This window comes from Xenia sp. Carnegie-2017, unplaced genomic scaffold, assembly GCF_021976095.1.
Source record: "Xenia sp. Carnegie-2017 unplaced genomic scaffold, XeniaSp_v1 HiC_scaffold_6, whole genome shotgun sequence".
NCBI lineage: Eukaryota > Metazoa > Cnidaria > Anthozoa > Malacalcyonacea > Xeniidae > Xenia > Xenia sp. Carnegie-2017.
Genome location: NW_025813526.1, coordinates 15,424,302 through 15,433,646, shown reverse-complemented (window position 1 = coordinate 15,433,646; position 9,345 = coordinate 15,424,302). Strand labels below are relative to the sequence as shown.

At 31.2% G+C, this 9,345-nt stretch overlaps 1 long non-coding RNA gene across 1 annotated transcript; it reads right to left on the bottom strand.

Annotated features, from left to right (window-relative positions):
• Positions 1-3,661: 3,661 nt before the first annotated feature.
• Positions 3,662-4,678, bottom strand: LOC124458120. Its single transcript, XR_006953017.1, has 2 exons — positions 4,454-4,678; positions 3,662-3,933 (listed from the first exon to the last, which is right to left on the bottom strand). It is a non-coding gene; the product is annotated as an uncharacterized LOC124458120 (long non-coding RNA).
• Positions 4,679-9,345: the final 4,667 nt, after the last annotated feature.

Genomic DNA, 9,345 nt, shown 5'->3' with positions numbered 1-9,345 from the left:
TCGCCTTTGGCTCACGTTTTGCGCACTTCACTTAACTCTTGCTTAGCTCCTGTGTGTTTGGATAAGGCAGTCGAAAAACAGTAACCGTTTAGTAAAGGTGAATTATTCTCAAGTATAAATATGCAGGATTACCCAAATTCAAACATGTAGTAGTGAATAAAATGTTTTGTGATCTTATGTTATATGACACTTTATAAACTTGGCACAACAACATGCATAATTATGTGCACACTAGTTATGGCATAAATCCAGAGCATTGCCTTATACTAATGGCTAAATTTCATTGAGCCAACAATATTGGACATGGAGTTTGAAAATTGACATTGTAAAATACAATACAGTAAATTTCCATTTAATAGATTAATGCAGGTCAGGATGCTTTGAAATTTAAATAAATGCAACAGGAATAAACACCCCATGTGCCCCTTCCCATCATATTCCTAACATTAAAGAGAGTAAGCCATAAGCATTACAGAAATACAAGTATAGACCTATAGCTATGCATTACAATGTCAAGCATAGTAAGCAGTAAGCACTTCAAGCTACTTACTTTAAAGCCCGCCAATTATCTCCCATATGCTAAGGGATAAGCAACTCTGCGTTAAGATCTCTCGCCAGCTTTCCTTTCCGAAACAGGTCTGTTTTAGTCGGAATGGCAGCAGAGACTTTTGCTTCATAATCCTTTCTTACAGACGAAATCTCGCTGGTTTTACTGTCTTGAATCAATGAGCCAAGATCGTATATATGCCTACTTTCAGCTTTATGACTTCAAGATATAAATAAGCCAAACGCTATGGTCATGTAATTATAATTTTGAAGGTTTTAAGATTTATAACGCTGGCTCAAGTACACCAGTCAGAATGAAATTTTGGTGTTCGTGGGCTTAAGTGCAACAGTCAGCAGTGATTTCCCACCGTGACGTAGGCTAAAAAACAATGAAATTCGTGACGTTTAGGTGGTTCACTCGGCCAAAGAGACTCGGGACTGTTGCACCAACTGGTGCACTTTTCCCCACCGTGACGTAGTGATTCACTATCTAGCCACCGTGACGTAGTAATACAAATTCAGCTCAGTGTAGCTGGATTATGAAACAAATTTTCGCTAAAAATGTCGACACATAAAAACGCCATATTTAGCGACGCATTTTTTAACAATGCGGCTGTAATCAATATGATACTCACATGTAAACAATCTACGAAGGCTTTTAACAATATTTCTCAATGATCAATGTATATCTGTTGTCAATGTATTGTCAGTGTTAAGGTATTTAAAGCATTTAGAAACTATAAACGTTCCAATCTGATATATTTCTTGCATTTTGCTCATATTGATTGTAAGTTATAATGTTGTGAAATATTCAATTTTATGACTGATGCACTCGCATCAGTTGCACCACCCTGGATCCGCCCTGTCATGACAGTAATATAATTGTATTTTTATTAAGGCATACATAATATTTGCATCATCAAATATTATATAAAGGTCTATAGATCTGTAGTTGAGAAACATACAGTGAGGCCTCCCATTTAATTTTTTGTTGTATTACGCATAGCTTACTGCTCATTTGATGGCCGTAGTGGAACCAGTAAATTGCATAATCTACAATTAGAAATGAGGAAATTGTTAATGGCTGCTATTATACTAAATGAACATACAGCAGTAAATTGCGAAACAAAGTGGACCAACTATATATTCCATATTCTGTGATACATCTTGAACTGATGTTGACTAAAATTTAAAAAATAAAAAGCTGAAAAGATCATCTGTACAAGGTACGTAATATAAATTATGTGAAAAAGTATCTGCGCGCACATGACTGTCGTTCGTTAAAATCAAGGAAATTACTTTTTTTGTTACGTGACACAAGTCACAATTGACATTTCCTATATTTATGACGCCAGTAAAAATCTTTTAAATATCTTATTTAACAATTTAACTTATGTTTAAAAGAAAATTTTACATGCAATGGTCGTTGAGAATTTGTGCATACAATACATAAATAGAAACTTTCACAACTTGGCAATATTTCGTTATTGACAGACTACAATATCCGAGTTTCAGAATGACACAAGTTTCTTTTTTTTTAAAACACAAGCAGTATTGCGGCTTTTTATCTACTTTTTCAATAAGAAAGCTAAGAAGCTCCTTGGCATCAGACGAAAGCAAACATATTATAGAATATACAATATCCAGAATCATGGACGAAAACAGGGCTTTTGCTTTTGAATTTTATTTTTGTTTACACGAGTTCTTCTCACGAAGTAAACCAAGCACCATTTCGATTAACTTCTTCTTACACTGTGCCTTTTCAGGCACTTATAACTAAGACAACCTTAAAATGTTTCAAACAATTTTTATTGGTTTATATATTTCCGATTTAACACTTGCATTTACTGTTTCTCATCTATCACGAGCAAACCATCCATGTGCTTCATGGAAAACGAGTATCTGTTTCCCTTGATCAACATGCGGAATTCTTCTCATAAAAGCTAAAACATTCAAGGATACTACAAACGTTTAAACAACTTCTGCCTACTTCACTTATAATTTAAGCATGTTTATACGTGCTTTTACTTGTCACTTTTTGCAATGTAACTTTCTCATACCTCTCTTGTGATGAACGAGAGCCTCCTTATACCATATAACTCTCTCACCATCAACGAAAGCGTCAAAGGGCTTCATGGAAGATAGGGAATATCTAATTTTTTATAATAGTTTCTGCAAAGATAACATTTAATAAGCCAAGCAATTTGTATCGTCTAAGTTGGACCTCGCTTTCAAACCTTATGTTATAAAATTTTGATTCACTTTGGACAGTAAATTTCTTTTACATTGCAATATTTTCATGATTCAATGTTTGAAAGAACTTCTTAACTCGAGTAATTTTGCGATTAAAAAAGCACAGTCTTCGGAATCAAAGGAATTCTTTTGATCGCATGGAGACAGCTGTCCAACTTATTACGTACCTTTTGCGTATATAAAGCATTTCCAAATCACGTACAAAATTTCCTTTACATGACCAAATTACCGTCTATTTAAACGATTTGTGTAACTTTATTTACTTTGTTTAAACAATTTAAAGAAATAAACTATTTTAAGATATGTATCCATTTAAAATCTGAAAAATGATTTTTATGAATAGACTAAAACAAATCATTAAAGGCCACAACACTATGCCTTACCATTCAAATAAGGTCTCAAATGGTTTTTGCAGGGTAAAGCAACTTGCAATCCAGTTACTCTTCTTGTTATGTGTACACTTAAAACATAATATTTCATATAACAAGTGTAAAAGTGGTTGAAAGTTTTATACTTGTGAAGAATAGAAATTTAGTGTGATTTTTTGTCATGGAATTACAAGTGCAGAAAAATCACTGAAGAGTTTCATGCATTACAACTTAGGTACGCAGTTTGTGCCATGGCAATTTAAAAGTACACGCTTTATCTTTTTAATGCGAAGTTTTATTAAACAGTAAGCTAAGTAATTAAGTAAAATACACTTTCTGACTACAACAAATATTTTTTTCTTCTGAAACCATAACCTTTAATAACGTGTCAAGTGGGTGCCATAGAGCTTCAACCTACACAAAAAGAGATTATAAAATTTTTAATTTTTCATTAATGTTTAAAAATAAATACGTTTTTTGATTGTTACCTTTCCACATTTTACAGCATCTCAAGTAATCAATATTATGAAGCCAATTCCCTTTATAATCTCGTCTTAACCCAGCAATGTAGTAGCCATCTTTTTTGCACATTGTCCATCCTTTCTTTTTGAAATCAGTTTTTTGAAAGCTACAGCCACCATATTTTTTGGGATGATTAAATGGTTTGCAACACATCCCTCTTTCGATGTTATATAAGTGATTGCCACACGAACGATACAGACCATATAGAAAATACCCTGCTGGACAAATATTCCATGTTCCTCGTCTAAAATACAATTTGTTTGGTAATATGTTTCTGTCTTTATTTCATCAATTTAATTCTTTAAGACATTGCAAATTTTTTAATTAAAAAGCTGTTTCAGTCGCTAATTTTCATTGCGAAAAAAATTAATAAACATTACGCAGCTCATAAAAAAAACAATTCTTAAAGTTGATTGCAAAAAACAGAATATCTCAGCTATCAGGAGCTAGCAAAACGATCAGTTTTCACAACAACGTTAAAAGAGGAGTAAAGTACAAAACTCGATTGAAATGAAAAGTCAAAATGTCAAAACACAACAACAAATAATTAGTACCATCTCAGATTAACCCTTTCAAAAATTTTCCATATAAGGAACTCACTTATTGACATAAAATTAAACCGTCATGATTGTTCATGGTTGTATGGTGTGCGTAATGTTTCCTCTTTTTTGGTTTTTCGTTCATTTTCACAGTAGCATGCACTAGCTTGGTACACCAACACACAATTATTGTCTAAAAGTATATTTCTAGGAAAAGGTACTAACATGTTGAAAGTTCTCTCCCAGTCAGCGTTTTTACAATTAATGTATTGGGCGAAATATTTTGGACTTAACGGGCAGCATTTTGCTTGTTCAAGACGGTCGAGTCCATCATATTTAACTACGCTGTTACGATAAAAGCCAGTGATAAACTTGTTTCGGGGGCCACAGGTCGACCATCCTCTTTTTTTGAAAGATATCCCCCAATTAGCGTTCACGCAGACAGGATGAACAAGGGCTGGAATTAAAATGGAAATAATTATTTCTAACGAAATAGCAGTATAAAACTAAATTGCAATAATTCAGTTTGGAAACTTTTATTTTACATCTAATCATTTTTAAAAGCAAAAATCTTGTTGGATATTATCCATTGTCAACTTGTCTTAAAGAGTAGTTGTCAAAAACTTATTATGTTGTAGAATTATCTAACTAGCTATAATTGGCATATAAATGTAAGTAAATTTACTTATTCATAATATTAAAGAAATATTTGCAAGAGTGCCTATCGTATAAAACAATCACTGAAGTCGTGTTCTAACATTTACAACGAAATATCATCCAATTTTGAAAAATTTAAATATAGTGTATCCAAATTAGTTCTGTTGAGAAAACCATCTATAATGACTTTGATGACGCATGTGCACAATGAACAAAAGGTAACGCTTTCATGTTTCCAATTCTTTTAAAATACAAATACAGAAAAGAATAGATTCGAGGCAGACCAGGTGAAATAAGTTAATCGACAGACTAAAATTTTCAGAAAGAAAACTTTTGAAATTTGAATACGATGATAAAATTTGAGTTAATGTATTTTTATTAACAAGTATTTAATTCATCCTCTCCAAGGCAATGTTTAGATGTTAAAGATTTATTTACTTGATATTTTTGCAGCTAACTGATTTTGACTTGAAGGTAGTACTTGTTGCAATGTTGACTGTTCAAAGTCATAATAATTTCTTTGTCTTAGTAGGTTTGTGACAAATTGTGTGTCTTGTAAGTTAAAGAAATCTTGCTCTGTTTTGATTGTTAAATAGTAATTATGAATCCAATAAATTGGCTTAACATCTTAGACCTTTGGTTTAGCGAAAAAATTGAACGAATCTTCACAAGTTTCGAATTTAAAACCAGAAGCACATTTACAAGAGAATTTATCTCCATTGTTTGTACAAACACCGTTGTTTTTACAAGGACGTTTGTCGCACGGTGTTGGTATTAGGGAGTTTTAGCAGAGCCTACGTGTACGACTACGAGTACGATTTACGTCATTTTGGCGCGAAAACATTGTTGCGACAACAAAAACACGTGGCCGTCATCAATCTGCGTACGATGTTTTGTAAAAAATTCGTAGTCGCGACTACGATGTCTTTTTAAGCAAAGAAAGTAGGTGTAATTCTTCATTCTGTAAGAAATTAGTTTACAGTACTATTTTCGAGCATCCAGGCTTTCATTTAGAACTCTTTTTGAGTGCAGATGTATATTAAAAAGGAAAATATGACCTGCAAAACTTTCATGTATTTCGTACGCAAAGTGAAAGGTAAACAAACAATAAAATAGTGCAAATATATCGTACATAAAACTTAAAATAGTGAAGATTTTTCAGTCTAAAGAGTCCAATATTCTCGCAAAACCAGTATTATCGATTCTTTGATATCATTATTGTCAAATAGAGCCGTAGCTGCTTTGCAAACGTCGGTGTTTTACACAATAAAAAGGCTCGTTCTGTTGTTTACAACTAAAGCAAAATTTTGACGAAGCGACAACGACAGCAAACTTCATCGTGCCATTCCCTTACACGGTTAAATTTCGTACTCGTAGTCGTAGTCGTACTCTTGCTAAAACTCCCTGTTAACTCTGCAAGCGTGAAGATAAAAATTAAAACATTAGTAAATAAATGTAATTGCGAACTAAGCATTCCAAAACCCAACACTAAATCCATTTTTTTCCTTCCTATTTGCCATAACCTAAAGTTATTTAGTAAACAACCATCGAAGTTGCTAGCTTTTCATATAGAGCATCTTTTTTTTAATAGAAGTAAATGGTATATCTTCATAATCTGAACTGCTTTGAAAAGATTATTTCATTTGTATTACAATTTGCTAAAATGATTAAGCACTTTTTGTCTAATATAATGATAAATTTTGATAATTTTTTTACCAAAGACATGTGCCAAATACTAATAAACGATGATATGGAAAAGCCGCGTCTGTTTGTGTCATTGATATAAAAAACTAAAATTATCAATAGTTTCAAGTTTTAGGTCATTTGGCGTCATTTGAAGTTTGACATCATAAATTTGCAAAATTTGCTTTGTATAAAAATATCTGGATTGGTCCAGTTTTAAATACATGTTGACTGTATTTTAATTAAGAAAACGTATGAGTACACTTACTCTGGCAATTCATTCCAGTGAAACCATATTTACATTTACAGTTATAAGAAGATCCAACAGTTGTACAAACACCTTCATTTTTACAAGGTTCGCTGGCACAAGCGTTAGGGACTAAAATGAAAAAAAACATCAACCCTAAACATTGTGATGAAAATGCACTACAAAATTTTTGTTTGTATTGTAATTGATGATTATATCACATGTAGCTAATAAATATTTGATAATTGTGTTTATGTCATATATACTCAATTACGTTCTTGGAATTACGTTTTTTAGGTTCGATATGATTTACAGTGAGCTTAACACCAAGTTGTATTTGATATTTGAATGATTATAAAGCTTTTAATGACCCATATTCAAGTCTTTTATACATGGAAATCAAATTGTATTTTCAACAATAACTTCAAGGAGAACTCAAGCCTTGCTAACCTTCATGAGTGTTGCCTTCAAAGCCAACAGCACATTCACACGAGAATGCATCTCCATTAATTGTACAAATACCATTGTTTTTACAAAGACGTGAGTCGCAAGATGATAGTGGTAACTCTATGAACACAAAATTATCGTATTGCTGTAGATAATATTTTGCCTTGATATTTCAACACAATACAAAATTAAAAATAATTGCACAAAAAACTAACTTCTATTTAAAGTAACAATGATATAGCTAGAAGTTTGTTAAAGTTGTTTGGAGACCAAATTTAGAATTATTTTCTTCAAAAGCTGTGGAAAATCCCACTTTAATGTAAAAACTAGTATTTGTATTTATGACTGTAGTAGTTTCAGAGAAACGCACTTAAATGTGGTAAACCTATTTATATTTATTTCTTTTTAAGTTGGGGACAACTAAAATTTAAAAGGGTGATATTTTGATGGCGGTAAAAAGTTGTATAAAAGTAAAAGTAAACAAAAAAAAGTAACTAACTTTTGCAGTATTGCGTTTGAAAATTTTATTGTTTGTTGATTAAATATAGGAAAGTGTTTGTCAATCAATTTCAAATAATCTTGTGCAATGTTAGTTGCAACGTTTTTATTAAAAGGTGGATTGAACCAAATAATATTTCTAGTGCATTTTTATTTGTTGGACTGGGTGTGTTTCTCTACCTTAGTTGAAAATGATGTTGTATTGAATTTGCTGTCTTCTATAGCGTTGCTGTAAATTTGAGCTACTCGATGATATTTTTGTCAGAAGATATGGACGAAATCCTGTGGTTTTTCAAGACTGGTATTTGTTTAATGATAGAGAGACTAGTAGTTGTTTAATTATAGAGACTAGTAGTTGTTTAATGATAGAGACTAAAAGTTGTTTAATTATAGAGACTAGTAGTTGTTTAATGATGGAGACTAGTAGTTGTTTAACGATAGAGAGACTAGTAGTTGTTTAATTATAGAGAGACTAGTAGTTATTTAATGATAGAGAGTAGTAGTTATTTAATGATAGATGGAGGATGATTGGAGTACTTATAAAAAAATAGGTGATTAATACTTTCGTGTATTTTGTTTTGTATTTGAAATACACCTTTTTTTATAAAATCTTCTTGTTTATATATTTTGTATTACTCTTATTTATTTTTAATATATATATATATGTATATAATCACAGGCTCACCCTTCTCTATTTTTATGTTTACTACCGCTGACTGCCTCAAAACGATCCCCGGTTTTCTGTATCTCTCGATTATATATATATATATATATATATATATATGACTACTTTTCTAATATATAGAATATTGAATCCAGGATTATTATATATATATATATATATATATAGGAAGTTTATAATTTATGATTTTCCGTATAAAACAGTGCTCGATTAGTATACACAAAACTACAATTTCATCCCGACAAGCCTGTTTCGTGATAATTTAATCACGAAACAATGATTGATACATATATATATATATATATGCTAACTATGAAAGCTTGTTCAATAAAAACTTTATATCATTCTTTATATCAAACTTTAAATCTCGTTTTACTGCGTTATATGTAATCCTCATATATAATCACGCATTTTTTCTTGTTACGTAGTGTTACAATGAATGTAAGTTTTCCAATTACTTGTTTCACAGTTAATACCAATAAAGTCTGGAGGGCATGTACATTTGTATGAACTACCATCAACAACACACGAACCACCATTCTTACAAGGACTATGATCACAAACTCCAACTATATCAAAAAATATATTTTAGAAAAAATTCATCAGACAAATTTTGAGCTATAAGTATTATTAGCAATATGCAATGGAACGGTGAATAAAATTTCGGGTAACACTGATTATGTTAAAATTAAAAACTCTATATTTAGTAATTTTAATTGACAGCAATATACTGAAAACAACACTATATATGTGTTTTTTTTTACAAAAAAGGCATGCAAGTATTTCAAAACGTTTATATTAAAATCACACAAAATATTTTAATAAAAAAAAAAACAAGGAAATTATGATTTTCAATTGTTGCATAAGTCACTGAACATGGAAATAATAAACTGATTTTCATTA